At 35.2% G+C, this 18,783-nt stretch overlaps 1 pseudogene across 1 annotated transcript; it reads left to right on the top strand.

Moving 5' to 3' along the window:
• Positions 1-1,187: 1,187 nt before the first annotated feature.
• Positions 1,188-9,748, top strand: LOC143571800 (mitochondrial carrier protein MTM1-like; annotated as a pseudogene). Its single transcript, XR_013142162.1, has 7 exons — positions 1,188-1,290; positions 1,566-1,894; positions 7,456-7,545; positions 8,329-8,442; positions 8,489-8,705; positions 8,789-8,888; positions 8,966-9,748. The product of XR_013142162.1 is annotated as a mitochondrial carrier protein MTM1-like (transcript).
• The last annotated feature ends 9,035 nt before the right edge of the window (positions 9,749-18,783 follow it).

The following is an 18,783-nucleotide window of genomic DNA, read 5'->3' as shown; positions in this document are numbered from 1 at the left end:
GTTCTAAGAACCTGTTTCGTTATCAACTGTTGATAATTCGTGTTCCTTGATTCATTACAATTTAATCACTGATTCGTTATCAATTTTCTTCTTAATTCGTCATTTTGATTTATTATTTTGATTCGTCATTTTAATTATTCATCTTGATACGTCACTTCAATTAGTCAAAGAGTTGTCAACAATTCGCCAACGATTCGTTACACTGATTCGTCAGTACTTCGTTAGTGACGTATCTTTGATTCGTTCCTAATTCGTTATAACATAATTCGTTACTAATTTGTCATAACTCCTGATTCGTTAACTCATCTGATTCGTTATAAAAGTTTCAATTTTAACCCTCAAGTTTGACTTTTTTTCAAGTTTTAACTTGGTATTTACAAAGGCTAGTTTCTACGCGTTGGCATCTCAGAACGTGCTTATGCAACAGATGTTACACTTGGATGCTGAAATTGGATCCCATTCCAAATGTCCTCGTCTGATGAAATTCAGTGATTTTGCAAAATGGGAACCACGATTTCGAGCACATCTTGGTTCTGTGCATCCCGATTGCTCTAGATGTCTTGATGATGTCTACACTGTACCAATGATTGGTGATGAGACTACTGGTTTTACTCCTAAAGATTTTTCACAATATTCTCAAGAGGAGAAGAAGGCTTTAGAGATCGAGACAAAAGCATATTCGACTCTTACTATGGCATTACCAGATAATATATTCCATCAAGTTGGAAGTATCAAGATCTGTGCTACCTTGTTTTAACACATCAGAATGAGAAGCTTGGGTAATACTGAAGAGAGCAAGAAAGTAATGTTAAAGTTCCAATTCCGAAACTTTAACCTACTCAAAGGTGAAACTGTTGAGGAAATGCTTACTCGTTTCAATCATTTAATTGCTGAGATGAATAAGTTAAAGATGGAACCTTTTGAATCTGACAAGATGGATATGGTTAAAAATGCTTTACCTAGCCCATACTCAATATTCCTGATTGTGTTGAAGGAGAATAATTATTTTAAAAACGAAGATTTGACTGATTATGAGTTTATGCAAAAGATTGAAGCTCGGGAATATGATTTGAAATGCCAAAAGTCATCAAAAGAAGTTCAAGATCCATCGTTATAGTGATCCAATTGTCTTCTCAGAATGAAATGAATGATCAACAACAACTTATAGTGATCCAATTGTCTACTTTATGGCATCTGGTTTCACTGATAACTCTAGAGGTTCTAGAACTACTGCTAAAGCAAGTCAATTTACTGCATCACCGAATGTGAACATGAAAGAGGCTGAACAAAGTTTTGCCTTTTGTGTGCCTTTATGACTTCGTATGAGAACTTGGTTGGTAGTAAAATTCCCACGAGTGAGTTAACCGATGAATATTATGACCAAATCGACCCTGCTGATTTGGAGCTCATGGATCAGAAGTGGAACATGGCAATGATAGTGAGAAAAGTGAAGAAGTTCATGCAAAGAACTAGAAAAGATCTACCATCGTTGAAAAAGAGAGCTGGTTTTGATAAACTTAAAGTCAAGTGCTATAACTATCAAGAGTTTTGACACTTTGCCAAAGAGTGTGACAAACCAAAGAAAGAGTACACTGGACCTCGAAGTCAAGATATAAGTTCAGTAAAAAAGAGTAATGATACTGATAAGCCTTCTGGAAGTAAACCGTATGCATCGGGATCACAAGCTTTGCTGTCTGCTGTTGATGGAACTGATTGGACACAAAGGTTGTTGTGTAACGATAATCAAGCTAACTTGCCTTTGTTCGAGTTGAATGAGAGTTTTCAAGATGCAAGTGGGAATGAGCTAACTTTTGACAATGATTCTGAATCTGATTCTGATGATTCATGTCAAATGCAGACAACCACGTTTGCATGTATGGCCAAAATCGACGAGGTTAGTTCTTTTGTTTCTGATTCTGTTAATCTATTTTCTAATGTGCCATGTGTTGATTGTGAGACAATTAAGTCTAAGTTAGAATCATTCAAAGATCATAGTGACCGTTTAGTGAAAGAAATTTCTTCACTTAAGGTTACTTATAGACAATAAATAGTTACTCAAATGAGATCTAGGGAGAAAATTGAAGCATTGTCTATTAGTAACCATGATCTAAAAGCTGAATTGTCGGTTAAGATGGCAATTAATGATAAACATAGATCTAAGATAACTGAGCTTGAGAATGAAGTTCTTGAGTTGAAGAATAAATTGGGCAAATTTAGAAATTCATCATTTTTGCTTAATGAGATTATTGAAGTTACTGGTAAGTAAAGAGATTCTAAAAAGGGTGTAGGTCTTGTTGAAGTACCACCACCTTTTCATAATGACTATACTGCAAATTCCTTTGATGGAAAAGAAGAAGTTGTTGTTAATGAACCTGTTGTTCAAGAAAAACCTAAACGTAAAAACTGATAATGTTAAAGCCCAATCGTCAACTCAAAAACATCATGTTGAAAGTAACCAAGTTTTTGTTGAGAATGTTGAAAAAGTTATCATTGAAGATGTGTTTGAACCCAAAGTGATACACATGAACCAGAACATTCCAAGTTCAAATCATATTCTTTATGAACCTCATGAATTTGAGTAGGCGGTGTATGGTTCAACCACATCTTAGGTGAAAAAGGAGAAAGTTGTTAAACCAGTTAAGGCTAAGAAATCATAAAAGCCTAAAGTTTCTAATGAGGATTTGACGCGTTTTATCAATCATGTTGCATCTAAGCCAACAACTGGTCGTACTTTTAAGCTTAAAGGAATAAGCAAAATGTTCACTGAGAAAGACATTCCTCTTAACTTGATAAAGTCTGAATTGATTGAAAGTGTCTTTCACAATGAAATTTCTAAGTTACAAGACATTGAAAACAAGTTTGTGAAATCCAAGACATCAAGTGTTATAGATCCTTTGATAAAAGCTAAATATTTGTTAAAATTTGCTAAAAATGTTCAATTTGTGAAATCAAATGGCACTGACACTCTACAAAGCTTTTCAAATTGTTCAAATCTGGATTTCTACATGAAATGGAAATCTGTGACATTTGATAACTTGGACAAAGGTCCCATTGCTGGAGTTTATCATCAACCTTCGGTTGCGCATGTTTCTGCTAAACCATCACATGAACGTGTTGACATGAGAACGTGTTTTCTGTGTGGTGAACATGGCTATGTAGTCAGAAACTGCGATATGAAGAAATCCCAAAATCTTCATCCATATATCAAGGAACAATCCAAACCCGTTCTTGTGATTAAGAAGATTTTGAAAAGAGCAATGTCTTTCGATGATGAAACTCACATTATGTTTTCTGATGTGAATCCTCATAAGGTGATTCATGTTAATGAGAATGTAAGTAATGTAAAACCCAAATTCGTTCCAATGAAACCTATTTGTAAAACGTGAATACAAATGTAGTTCAAGTTGCATACTTGCGACGAAAGTCAAAGCGTCCTATGACTTATTCACAAGCGGCTACGCAACATTTTGATTCATTGAATGTTAAGATTTCAAGAGAAACTCAAGTGGTACCCAAGACTGAGGTCTGGGCTGCATTTTTGAACTGATCATTTTCTTTTCATGTTTAGGGTTCATCCAAGACTATTTATGGTGAAAACTGGATAATGGATAGTGGATGCTCTCGTCACATTACCGGCAACATCAATCTCTTAACAAATGTCAAAAATATAAAAGGAGGGTATGTTGCATTTGCTGGTAATTCGGGAGGTATGATCATTAAGGAAGGTGATGTGTCAAATGGTTACACATTTGAAAAGGTTAATTATTGTGATAAAGTTAATCACAACTTGTTTAGTGTGTCACAAATCTGTAATAAGAAATACACTACCGTATTTAATGATAAGGAGCGCATAATACTGAAACCAGGATACGTTATTCCCGAGGAGATGATAGTTATGCGATCTCCTCGATCGAATGATATTTATGTGTTGAATATGTCTTCTAAAGTATCAACTTCTGTGGAAATGTGTTTTGTTTATAAGGAAACTGAAAAAAGACATGATTCTGTGGCATAGAAGAATGGGTCATATTCATGTTCGGAAAATGAATTATTTAATGGCAAATGACCTGGTTGATGGTGTTTCGTCGAAACATTTTAAGTTATCTAACCACTGTGTTTCTTGTAAAAAGGGCAAACAGAAGAAGACGTCACACCCATCTAAGTTAATCAATACCATTGATACTCCACTAGAACGACTTCATATGGATTGGTTTTGTCCTGTGAATCGTGCGAGTATTGCTGGTGATTGGTATTGTTTAGTCGTCACTGATGATTATTCAAGATATTCATGGGTATTATTTATGAGTTCAAAAGATTAGACACCCATTTTGGTTCAAAATTTAATCACTAAGATCGAATCACTATACAAATTGAAAGTGAGACGTATTCGAATTGATAATGGTACGAAGTTTAAAAATAATGTACTGGATTTCTTTTGTGTTCAAAAAGGAATTCATCGAGAAGACAGTGCTCCCTACGTACCACAACAGAATGGGGTGGCTGAAAGGAAAAACAGAAGATTGATTGAAGCAGCAAGAACAATGCTTGCAGATTCTAATCTTCTTGTTCAATTTTGGAACGAGGCTGTGAATACTGCTTGCTACACGCTCAATCGTGTTTTGACTGTGAAGAAGCTTCAAAAGACGAGTTATGAACTTCTGAACAAACGCAAGCCTAATTTAAAGTACTTGGAACCATTTGGGTGTCCGTGTACTATGTTGAAGAAAGATGTGGGAAAATTTGAAGAAAAAGCAATTGATGGTTATTTTTTAGGTTACGCATCACCTAAGAAACGTGTATTTAACTTAACCTCGGGCTGTGTAGAGGAGTGGTACCATGTTGATTGTCAAAGTTATACCATACCTTCCCAAGGTAAAGGACCTGATTGGATCTTCGACAATGAGAGTTTATTTAATTCATTCACTCAAATAGTTGACCAACCAGATGAAGACTTGGTGCGTGCGTATCTTGCAGATCAATACTTACCACCAAGAGCTTCTGTTTCTAATCATTAAGAAGCTCCACAAGATGATATCCCTGATGCATCCGATGTTATTTCTATCTCTTCGAATGATAGTCAATTTGTTGATTCTTCCTCGACTCCATTTCCTGAAACACATGACATTGGTGAATTGTCTCATGATGCTGAGGAGAATCTCACTAATTTAACAGACAATATTGTTATGCCTGAGAATTCTATTCTTCAAATTCATAATTATCATCCACATGAAAACATCATTAGTGAACTTGATCTAGATGTGCAAACATGTCATCAAGTTGCTACTTCAATTGAGTCTAACATATCGTGTGCTTATGCGGATTTGCATTCCTCGGGAATCATGAATCTCGCCAAATATACTTGCTTTCTATCTCAAGTGGAACCAACGAATACTCGTATGGCACTTGAAGATCCATCTTGGGTAGAAGCAATGCAAGAAGAATTGCAATAGTTCAACCTACTGGGTGTATGGGATCTCATTGATAAACCCGTTAGAGTTAAGAAGCCAATTCCTACGAAGTGGGTATTTAAGTGTAAAAAGGACGATTGTGGGATGATCGTGAGAAACAAAGCAAAGTTAGTGGTTCTAGGCTTTCATCAGCAAGAGGGCATAGATTACACTAAAGTATATGCTCCAGTTGCACGATTGGAAGCTATACGAATATATTTGGCTTATGCGGCTTACAAGAATATTAAAGTTTATTAGATGGATGTGAAAAGTGCTTTTCTCAACGAAGAACTACACGAGGAAGTGTTTGTTTTGCAGCCTCCTGGCTTTGAAGATCCTGATTATCTGGATCGAGTTTACCGATTAAACAAGGCCCTGTATGGTCTACACCAAGCCCCGAGAGCTTGGTATGGCACGCTTGCTGACCGTCTTACTGATAACGGCTTCAAGCGAGGAACTGTGGACTACACTTAATTTTATAAGAATGTTGGTAATGATTAGCTTCTCGTCCAAATTTATGTCGATGACATCATATTTGGTTCAACAAATGACAAGTTATGTATGGAATTTGAGAAGTCAATGCAAAAAAAGTTCGAAATGAGCTCGATGGGAGAGATAATTTTCTTTTTAGGGTTGCAGGTTCATCAGTCTGACAAGGGAATCTTCATTCATCAAACAAAGTATGTGAACGATGTCGTGAGTCGATTCAAGATAACTGCCAGAAAAATCCCTTCAACCCCCCTTCCCGTGGGTCACAATTTGTCACCGGACGAATTGGAGGATACGTAGATCCTACCCCTTTACAAGCGATGATAGGTTCATTAATGTATTTAATTGCTTCTCGGCCTGACATAATGTTTGTAGTTTGTTTGTGAGCTAGGTACCAATCAAGTCCCCGAGTGACTCACCTGGCAGCGGTAAAACGTATACTCCACCATCTAAGGAGTAATCCTGACACCGGGTTATGGTATCCCAAAGATGATAGTTTTGAGTTTACTGTGTTTTCCGATTCGGATTATGGAGGATGCAAGCACTACTAGAAAAATGGCTTCAATGACATGCGCACAATGACACGCGTCGATTTATGACGCGCAATTATGCGAGTAATTAAAAAAATGTCATAAATTTTGTAGAATTGAAGATTTATGACACTCGTTTTTGGGTGTCGTCAATCGAATGTCATAAATTGAATAAAAAAAGTTTGCGTGTCATCATCTTTTAGTTAAAACTAAAAACTTAACCTCGCGCCAATATATGTGCGTCAAGAAACCTTTGACCAAGTTTCACCTATATAATAATAATAATAATAATAATAATAATAATAATAATATTGCAAACCATGGTCACAAACCTTAACATACACATACGCACGTTCACCAGACGCATCACCGGCCACCACCACCACGTACGAACGGATTCCGGCCACCACCACGAACCAACGCCAGCCACCACCACGAACGCCGGCCATCCCGAACGCCGACCACTGCAAGCACCATCAGTCACCAACGCCGGCCACCACCACGACCTTCTGCCTGATATTTTGAAGAATTGAAGCAAAAATTTGAGTTTATTGAAGGAATTATTGAAGGATTTCATCTTCTTTGAGGTAGATTTCTTCAGTTTTACCTTATTCTACTATTAATTGGCTAGGGTTTAATAAATGAGTTTTAAGTTATTTCTGAAACATAATTTTTTTTTTGTTTTATAAATGTTGAATTCTAAAGCATAATTGACAGTTCATATGAAGTTTTCGTCTTAGGGGTACAATCGACAGTGATATATCCTAATTCTGAAACATTATTGAACCATTATATAATAAACTGTTACTCTAAATGTTGAATTTTGAAACGTATATTATATTGTACTGAAGAAATATAGTATAAGGTTAGAGCTTAGAGATACAAAGCTTATTTACTTATCAAGCCCGAGCTAAATGAGAAGCAATGCGTTTTAAAATTAATAAAAAATGTATATAAATTATTAATGATTTCACAATGTTTATATATAGACAAGGCTGCAAGCACATGCTGACGGTGTTGCTTACTCTCATCCCATGACTAATCATACCACTCGAATGACAGTTTTTGGACCTAACATGGTATGCGTGCTATTTATTCTCAGTTTTTATTTTTTTCGGTTAACAATAATCTGCCTATGGATGTTAATAATACTTTAAGATGGAGTGTCTCCATGTGTTGAGACATTTTTTGGTTCGGTCATCTCTATTTTTGTAGTGTATGTTATAGACTAGCTTAATGAGTGTAATATTAGCACAATAACATCTTTAAGGTAAATTGATCCCTAAATCAGGGTTAGTATCTATTTAATGTAGATTAAATTGTACTTTGGTTTATAATATACTTATATATGTATTCATGTTTTAATATGTATTAAACATCAAGACAAATTAGATAGCATGGTTAGTTATATGGTTGTCGGGAACTTTAACTACCAACGGCTGACAGTTTATTTTGCGCCAACAATTGTATATCCCGACTTGAATTTCTGTGAAGTACACTACAATTGTTATCTTCAATCGAACTGCCATTATCATATTCATTCTTATAGTTTCGATCACGTGCAACATTTGGTTACTCTTATCTTTTTGTGTTCTTGTTATCGTTGTTTTCATTCAATCAAAATCTTGCACAATCCAAATATCAAAGGAAGGTTTCCAGTGTAGTTATATTCTTGATGATCATTTTAAGGATGTATTCCTATAAATTTTTTCTACGTAGATGTTTACGGATCTGAGATGTTCTCCCTCATGCACTCGAGCTGGAGTACATGGTACAGTTTCGATCTGTCCGCCAGACTGTTTTCAGTACAAAGGAACACTAGATTTTACAAAATTATTCGTCAGGTTGGCGTTCTATTGAAGGTTTTACAAAACAGGTTTCAAGGTCGTTTTCATATATCTAATGGGAGTCTTTACAGGAGGGTGTTGCAAGATTATGGAGGCACAAATGCTGGTCTTGCAGTGGCTGTACCAACTGTAAGTTTGATCAGTGACAGTTTGGCTTATTATTTGGTGCCAATAGTTAGAAATTACATTAACTTTGAATATATTGTTTGAACATGTGGGAATATATCTTCCTTTCTATGACATATTACGTGATTCGTTTGAAAATTTTGCAGCCCAGAATGCTCCAAGCATGACCCCATACGCCCCTTTACTGGCTGGAAGCTGGATCATTGTCACGCTCATTGGCTTGCACTGCCTGCTATCCTATAGAACTTGCTAGAACCCACATGCAGGTACTTTTTGTAGTTCTCGATTATAGAACTTGACCAGTTTTGTTTTTCTTAATGAGTGGGAATATTTATAATTGTACATTTAGGCATTCAAAGATTTCACCATAGGGAAATACGCTCCTGGAGTGTGGAAGACGTTGGTGGATGTGTTATCTAATGTTAAGACATCAGAGAATACGAAGAACGGTAAGCCGTAAGCTCTGAAACATGTTATGAAATTTTAATTATGTTATCGATTCTAAATGACTGGTTTCTTACTGCAGTGCAAAGTTACCGAGCTCTTTGGACAGGTCTTGGGGCACAACTGCTCGTGATGTACCTTTTTCTGCAATATGATGGTCAACTCTTGAACCGGTAAGAAGAGGGCTACTGAGTTTGGTGGGTGAGGAAGCCAACGCAGTGACCGTGCTTGGTGCAAATTTCTCTGCAGGTTTTGTTGCTGGCAGCCTTGCTGCTGCTGCTACATGTACACTCGATGTTGCAAAAACACGAAGACAAATAGAGGCATTCACTTGAACCTTGCATTTTGAGCATTAAGTTTGCAAACCATGAATTTATATCTTATGATTTTGCTTTTCATTTATGTTATTGCAGAAGGATCCTACTAGAGCATTAAGGATGACAGCAAGGCAGACTCTAATGGAGGTTTCAAGGTTTTGTTTCTATTAATTATAAATTTGGCACAAAAGTTGTTTGTAATTATGTCTTAATAATTATATTGTTTGTAATTTTGTAGTGTCCGACTCAACCGGGAAGTACCGAGTGTGGTTATAACGTCTTGAATTTTATAAAGGGGATCGTTCATGAAGGACTTTAAATCTTCATTGATAACAATGTAAGTAAAATTTATTTATTTTATTATTTTTCTGTTTTATTGTGGTTAATATGCCCCTTTTAGCTTAAAGGGCAAATTGGTCAATTGGTCTATCAATTCAGATGATAAAGTTTAGGGGTGTTCATGGTTTTTACCATATCAAGTTTTTGCTTCAACTTAGGTTGGGGGATACATAGCTGCAAATAAATATACATATACAATGAAAGTTTTTTTTTTTTTTTTTTTTTTACAAAGGAGTGTTCGATCATGATTTTTGGAGTTAACGTATTTTTTGTATAATTTTCAACTTAGGTTGGGGGAGGCAATCACGAATACACGGAGGCAGATTTCGATGCAGTTCGAGAAGATTGGTCGGCGTATACGACCCAGTTTATATTTCGTTAGTGATATATATATTATACTAAATATAAACCGATACTTTTGTTAACTTAGGGATTATATTTAATCTTTTGATTTAGGATGTTTATTTTGGAAATGGAATGCATAGTTTTGATGCTATATTTTAAGTTATTAATTTAAATATTATTAATTATGCAAAACAAAAAAAAATAATAAATTAAAAGTTATAAGATGACAGGCATACATGAATGTCGTTAATCGATGCCATAAACACCAGTATTAAAAGCGCGTCATAAATGCATGTCAAAAACGCGTGTCACAAATATGTGTCGTGAAAGTGTGTCATTAAATATGACACGCGGAAAGCGTGTCATACCCAATTTATGACAGGGCGTTCAATGACACACATTTGAATGTCATAAGGGTCCTTTAATGACACACAATGCGTGTCATTGAAGGCCTTTTTTCTAGTAGTGAAGATCAACTTTAAATCGACCACACCGGGTTGTCAATTCCTAGGAAGCCGGCTTTTTCCTGGCAGTGTAAGAAGCAAACAACGGTCTCCACTTCAACCGCCAAAGCAGAATACGTGACAGCCTTGAGTTGTTGTTAACATGTTTTATGGATCCAGTAACACTTGTGGGATTATGGTTTGAAGTTTCTTACTACTCCCATCTATATTGATAACTCTGCTTCTATAAGTATCACCAAGGATCCCGTACAACACTCAAAAACTAAACATATCGAAATTCGATATCAGTTTATACAGGATTACTTTGAGAAGAAATTAATCGATATTGAGAAAGTAGACACCGATTTTCAAAAAGCCGATCTGTTTACCAAGGCATTTGATAAAACACGTTTTAACTTCCTGCTTGGTCTAAATGGATTAAAAGCTCTTGCTGAAATCCTTAAGCAAGGATAACTATCTTTATTTTATTTATTTTTTTTATTTTTCTTTCTTCATTTTTGTGTTTTGGGTTTTGGGGGTGAAAAATGAAAATTCAAAAAAATATTGTGATTTAGTTAGTAAAGAGAAAATCCAAAAACATAGGAAAATTTTGAAAAATACAAAAATATTTTGATTTCTGTTAAAATATTTTGAAACATTCACAAACATTGAAAAAAACTGAAAAATCAAAAAGATTGTGTTTTTCAGAATGTACAGAGAAAACCAAAAAGATTTTTGCATACTGTCGCTTAAAATTATGCCACATACTCATATTTGAATGACATATACTTGTATATGTTTGGTCCTGATATTACTTGTAAATGTTCGGGATAGCCATTTACCTGATAATGGAAAGTAGTTGGGGCGACTATTGTGCGTTTTTAATTAATCTCTCACTGAAAATTATCTCGGTTATTTAAGTTTGTGGAACATGCTTGCATGTTTTGGTCCTGTTATCTACTTGTGGATTGATAGGATAGCCATTAATCTATAGACTTAAAGTAACCGGGGGCGATTGAATTTATTTTTATGCTCCTAAAATATTTGAGTTTTGAAGCGAAAAGAGAAAATGACAGTACATTGATCATCTGGTCCCATATCCAGAAAGAAATAATCTTAAAAGACTGAGTGCTTAATTGCATTGGTGCATTGATAGGTCTTAAAAAAGCCGTTAGAGTAAAGTATGTGTAAACATAAAGAAACGCCAAATTGAAAGAGGTGTTAATCTCTACCAAATATCTCGGTAGTGATAGCAGAAATTTAATAGCCTGTTATACTCAAGCATTATGTTTGTCTGATCACCAAAAATAAAATAAGTTTGAATAAAAAGAATTAGGATTCTGGACACTATGAGTCTTATGCGGCTTAATCATCTGGGTATTCATATGCAAGAATATTTCAACCGCTTTTTGAGCAAACCCAAAGTCATTAAACTTGACCGCTGTTGTACAATGTACAATTTGAATTACTGACTTGATCAAAATCCGTTGTTAGTCATACATTGTTCATCCCTTCCGTGCGTCTCAATACCAATAAGAAACGGATCTCATGGGACACAATGTATGAAAGCCTACATACGGACTCGTGCATACTCACTCACAGTAAAGGAATCTTGGTGCATCAAACAAAATCTATATATAAATCAAAATTTTGATCGACAGCATAATGGTTTAAGTCAAGTTGGGGTGATACGGTAAAAAACAAATTAAGCTTGAACCGAGATTAGAGGCTGATAGTTTCTGATGTTCTGTGCTTTAATTGAACAATTAATCATATCACAAAAATGCTTGAAAGTTTGTTATAAAATTTAGGTGGACAAAAATATCAATGACCGACTTAACACCAGTCATAATATCGGGAATATAAAACTGCGATGGAAGGACAATTTGGTCAATATGATTCTCTGCTTAAACTCACTAAAAATACAAAAATATGTACTGCTTCGAAAAACATATAAAAACACAAAAATATTTTATGTATTATGTTTATTTTTCGGATTTGAATGTAAATATCTTGAAAAGAAAAAGAAAATTACCAAAACGATTTTATTATTTTTATTTTTCTTTTACAAATTATTTAATTATTACTTTAAAAGTATTTTAAGTTATGTGTTTTAAGCGTAAAACAAGTTAAGGTATTTCATCTTACCATGTTGGGTAAGATTCGTAATGTATAAGGTCATCAGGATACGAGTTTCATTGTTTTACTTATTTATTCATTTATTTAATTCTTTCATCATTTAATTATTTAACTCTTTTAACATTTATTTTAAATCGAAAAAGATATTAAGGTTAATTCGTTATTTATGGAAAACAAATGGGGTCATTTCAATAACGAATTACTTCAATTCATTACCAACTATTTCGCTTCCGCCACTCTGTAACGAATGACCCAATTCGTCATCCAATATTTAACGAATTAAGCACGAATTACCCGTAATTGGTTATTGCTTCGTGCAAATTATAACGAATTACTCGTTTTTTGCAATGTGCTACTAATTCGTCGCCACGTGTTACGAATGAGATAACGATTGGCTAATTCGTTAATTCAAAATTAATGAATCAGTTGATTCGCTGTCTTGGGAAAAGTGCTAGTTCGTCATATATAACAAACAGTGAAAGAACGATTCAGTTTCATTCATTCAAAACCTTTCTTCCTCACTAAGCAAAACCCTGCCAAAATTTTTACAGAAAAATCGACCTTCACTAAATTCGTTTTTAATCATCAATCAAGCATCGTAAGGTACTAAGGATTAGAACGCAATAGATTTTGTCAGATTTGAAAACCATTTGATGGGTTGATTAATCGATTATTACTACGGTTTACACCTATAAATATAAATCGTATTTAACCTATTTTATACCGAATCTTTATCAAAATGGTAGTCATATATCTGTTATCGACACCTTTCCGAGATGATTTGTGTGATTTGTAGATTATTCTATCGTTACAAATGTAATTGAATTTGGTTTACATTTTTGACTTTATAAGTTCTTATCAGTTGTGACTTGGACTTGGTATAGTCAAACTCGTTAATTTTTGACCATTCATTATGTGTTAATGATTGTGTATGTGCTAGTGGGTGGAAATATTATAACGGATTGAGGTTTAATTTAATCATTGATCGTGTTTTAAATTTATAAAAGTGATTTCTACTAAAACTAAACACACACAAAATAGGCAAGTGTACATATCGTATATGTACAATAGTATTGGTAAGAAACAAGTATCGATCCGTGGACACAAATGTTTCTAATAATGAATCGTCGTTTTACTTTAATCGGAGGTTTTAATCATTTTGGAGTTAATTTTTAAACTTTTTATAAAATATAAATACTTATATATAATACATAGGTGACAAAAAGAGATTTTCTAAGTGAGTAATTCAATTATATGAAGGCTTACCATCTAATATCAAGGATCCACTCCATTATTCCTTGACGATTATTAAATGAACATGTGATAGACTTGTCCTAATAATATATGATAGAATAGTCCCTCATTTCTAAGTGAACATATTCTATGACATAAAATAATGTAATATGCGCATTTTAAAGTCCATCCTTTCCTAATGTCATGTTACCACGGGAATGTCAATTTAAGTAGACAAGAAGTTTGGTATAGTAGAACGATTAGGAATGACTTCGATTTCTCAAATACCATTCCTAACAACTTCGAGTGGTTGTAGTTAACTCACACAACCTCCCCTTGGTTGATTTAATTGGGTCATAAGTACACATTCCATTAACATATGATTTCTTTAACTAGTATGATAACCTAAGCAATCGTGTTAACAATGTTATTTTAGAATTAACATAACTAGAGAAATAAATCATAGCTTATATCTCATCATTTCTAAGTACAACATAAGGATCCATGTTTTATCTTGAATAAAGTATCAAAGTATTCTTTTTACCATTTCTAGATTCTAAGAACATGAATTACCATGAATGATTATAGAATCATCAACCTTGATGTATCGAATTAAAGTGATAAAACATTTCTTCATCAATGGATAATTGCAATATAACCATGTACTATAGCAAACTAAACCACATGTTTCATGTAATCATCAAGTAAAACAAAGCTTCTCCATAGATTATAGATGGTAAATGGAGTTTAGCTCATAATGAGCATTGTTATGAACATAAAAAGAGAGATGATAACAAAGACATGATTTAACTAGAAAAATCTAACCAAATATGGATGAACTTCCCTTCTTAATGATGGATTATGATGGTGTTGATGATGATGGGTGATGATGGTAACCTCCAAGCCTTCAAACTCCTCGCTAAATCTTCAATATGAGTGTAATGTGGGTATTTTTATAAGTGAAAACCGTATAGAACTCTACTTCAAGCACACTTCTCAAATTCCACAAGAGCCTCTATTTATAGATTGTCTGGAGGAAAGAGCACGGCCCCGTGCTTTATGAGGCATGGCCCTGTGTCCACGTGTCCCAGTTGTATGTTGTCAGATCGTACATGATGAATCACCACGGGGGTGTGCTTTCAGAGTCACGCCCCCGTGCTTTTATTGACATGTTCTTAAATTCTTTTTGTCTTTTTCTGGAGGTGACCACGGCCCCGTGGCCAAAAAGGCACAACCTCGTGCTTTTATTGACATGTACTTAAATTCTTGTAGAATTTTGTCTTTTCATGTTTTCAGAAGCATGGGGGCGTGTTTCTTGAGGCATGGGGGTATGTTTATTGTTTTTATTGTGTTTTCTTCCGTTTTTCTTCGTCTTTTCGCTTGTTTCTTCGTTTGAGGCTTGGTTTACTGAAATTACATTTTATTAAGATAAGTAGCCTTCCATGCTATGTTATTTGATAGAAGTTGTAGTGTTTAGAGATTATTTGATGCTAAAAAGATGTATATTTTTATATACATAAAACATCCCCACACTTGAACCTTACTTGTCCTCAAGCAAGCTACTTATAAATATTCTCTAAAAATAGCAAGTTAGGACCATAGCTTAAACATCCCCAAAATAATTCCAAGAAAATGGGAACAAAATAACCAACCTTAAATAAAAGTAATATATGTAGTTATATATAAAAAAGGTGATTTGTTTTTATGAGCTTCCGTTGATGCAAAACGTCACGTTCTCACAATGTTCACTCACAGTTGGTTTTATATCTTATCATACCTGTGATGTATGTATGTGAACATTCTTAGCCAAAATGTAACCTGTGATAAATAAGCTTGTAACAAGTTCAAATCTCCACCTTTGTGAAGGATTGCATAGATCAGAAGGTAATATGGGTTGGTTTTGTGTGAGTAGGGATTTTGGTATTTTGTGGTGGTTCAATGGTTTAGGTTAATGATAATGGTAAATACAACTGCTTATTGTCGGGAGTCTTAAGATGTCTTCAATGGTTAACTCCTTTCTTCCGATTGTTGATTAGTTTTTTTTTTTTTTTACCTTGTGATCTTTTATGGTCAGATCGTCAAGACCAGTTTTGTCGAGGATGTGAATCAGTTCTTCCTCAATCCCGCTCTGAACATAACTCCTAACTTTAATGGATCGTTCGACTTTGAACCTAATAGCCCCCACCCTCATTAGTTCGGTATATTCATGTTGAGACTAAGTTTGACTTTTTCTATATCTTCCTTCGTGGGACCAGTTTCCGCATCCTGAGCATCGTTCGTATCTTTTTGCTCTTCTTTTCATTGTACTTTTGAAAACTCCACAAATGGTGGCCTTCGTTCGTCTTAGCGCCACATTTTACTCACCTCATTGCTAAGGAAAAAGATTCTCTCCCTAAGTTCTGGAGTTAACCTAGGTTTTGAGAAATGTATGCAGCAAAGGAAATTGTAATCAAAAGAATGCATTTTTAGTTCTTTAGGGTCTGTCGGTAAAAGACCAGTGTTGTTTTTACCGGTGAGAGGGATAAAGTGGTAAGGTTTTGGTTTAGGATTTTTGGGATTTGTAATTTGGAGAATGGTTAGAGGGGATTGAAACAATATTACATTCTTCCTTATACAACCCTTTCGTGTGGTCTTGAAATGAATAATTGTGACAAGTTCTAAATCACACGAAACATATGACTCACTCAATGCTTCCGAAAAATTATATATATGGCATGAGGTTTATCTCACAGTAACGGATGTATTGGGTATAAACGCCATATTTTGCATAAAGTTTTTCTCATTATTACAAAACTTCTTTTTAATTGGTTATAGTAGATTTTTAGTTGGTTATTTGAAAAAAAAATAAAAAAAAATAAAAATTTTTGGATATGCTTTTGGTTTTCTCAATAATAGTCTTTGTTTGCTACACAAATTTTGGTTATTAGAGAATTTTATAATTAGTTGAGCATGCAATTGGTCAAGTAATTACCCTTCCCACACATGAATCTCACATTGTCCTCAATGTGAAAAGATTCATAAACAGATTCATAATAAGATTCATATGAAGTATGGTGGGTAGAATAGAAAGGAACTTCCCTACGGGCTAACGAAATTTTGACAGAGCGTCCCCTGTTTTTCGTCCGTTCTCCGGTAATGTAACTAAATTATAAAAAACTACACACAACCAACAAATAACCGAGCATAATTTTGCTGAAAATTGGGTATGGAATCATCCATTCCCTGCCCATACGGGCTAATTAAGTACATGAAAAAATGTCTTGGCACGCACGACCATAAAAGTATCCAACCAACCAAACAAATAAACGACAGAATGTAAATTGTGTAAACAAGCATAATAATAATGTTATGAAAATACTACCAGCCTTTCCATGCCCATACCCGACCTACCATTGCTGCTGCTCGTCTGTTGCCCGTGTCCGGGTCAAACGGTCCCCATTGCCTGTCCATGTGGTGTTCCAAATGATCAATCTCTCACCTTGTTTCTGCATATTCAGCTGCTCTCTGTGCGTCTAATCTGTCCTTTCATTCGTCATCCATCGCCATCTCCAATTGGCTCTCCGGACCCAAAACTAGGCCCAGTTGTCGACGAACCTCTATATCTCCGGCCTTATTGCCTGTCGGACTATTTGCATCCTGATGCAATAACTGAGGTAAAGTGCAATCGGGTCAGAGCTTTGCGTTCCTTTTCTATCTTCATGATAAGGTCCATAAAGATTATAGATCCATGGGCCGCCAAAAATTGGGGTATTCGGGCTTTTTGCGTTTGCATTTGTTCTAAAAAGCTGGCAGAAAAGATAAGTAATATTGCAAGTAGTTTTATCTCATAAGTGGGTCACGTAGAGCCGTGCTCCTTGAGCTGTTGGCACAGTTTGCTTCATCCCCAAAACCCAGTAGTTCCCATGCTTGTACATGTGTGTTTTCAGCCTCTGCGTCTTTATTACTATCTTCATCTACGAACGTGGTTGCGGCTACGTACCAGATTTCACTTTCTATTTCCTCACTCGTGCAAATCCCCAAATCGACCCCTAGTTGGGTGATCGATGTTGTATACCCTTCACCCCCACATCTAAACTCGACTGCTTTTTCATCTCACACGTCTAATTTTTTTGACTTAAAAGAGAAAGAGGCTAGGAATTCCTTTGTTAATTCTATGACAGCTTCCCCTCTCTGATTAAAAACTTGTTTCCATGGTCCTTTCACAATGGACTTGTACCTATTGCACTGATTAACTTACCTCAACGTATCCCTGCAAGCATAAAAGTTTGGGTCTGGCAGGCGTTGGTTAAGGTAGGCTATTCTAGCTTGAGCTCTTCGGTCGCTTGCATGGTGTCCTGGAAAGGCTAGGAATGCTTGTACGTCATCCCTATACTCGGCCATCTGCAATTTGTATCCAAATTGGTTAAAATCTTACAAAAATTTTTAACATGCTGGAACAGAGACAAAACCACGGTGCCGTGCTTTTAGAAGCACGGCCCCGTGTCGCTGATATTCATCAGTTTTACCAATTTTGACTTTTGTTAACCAAAAGTTGACCACGACTCGTGTTAATTAAAGCACGGTCCGTGTTCTTGATCCTAATTTCAAACCAATCTAGACTCGAACTTGTAACATTCGTCAATTTTTGGACCCGAAAACCCGACTCATTTAAATTTTTTATTATTATTTATTGTCGGTCCCAAATAATCACTCACAATCACAATCAAGTCATAACTCTTACAATAAATGTGTCGACAAAAGAGTTAATGACAGTTTCTATTTTAAGAAAGAAAACCGTTTGTTTAAGGCGGAATCAGAAACAAATAGTGTAGTTGCTAGAAGATTAATCAAAAGTAACTAACACACACAAGAATCACTCAAAAGATTTCCATTCATATAACATAAATCATACAAACGATAATCGATTTAGGGTTTCTTGATAGGAAAGTTATATCCGTACTATTCTATGACAGCCGTCATACTCAACAAATATTCTCTCAATATTAATTGGCTTATCCGTCCGGAGGCGTGCCCTAAAATATTCCTTTTATAAGCCTGACACCTCTAGACAGCTGTCATTCCTTCTAGAAACCCTAAATAAATAA

Source organism: Bidens hawaiensis, unplaced genomic scaffold (assembly GCF_021521415.1).
Source record: "Bidens hawaiensis isolate Kalapana, Puna unplaced genomic scaffold, B.hawaiensis_p1.1 tig00001336_1, whole genome shotgun sequence".
In the NCBI taxonomy this organism is placed as follows: Eukaryota; Viridiplantae; Streptophyta; class Magnoliopsida; order Asterales; family Asteraceae; genus Bidens; species Bidens hawaiensis.
This window is presented reverse-complemented; position numbering and strand designations above follow the sequence as displayed.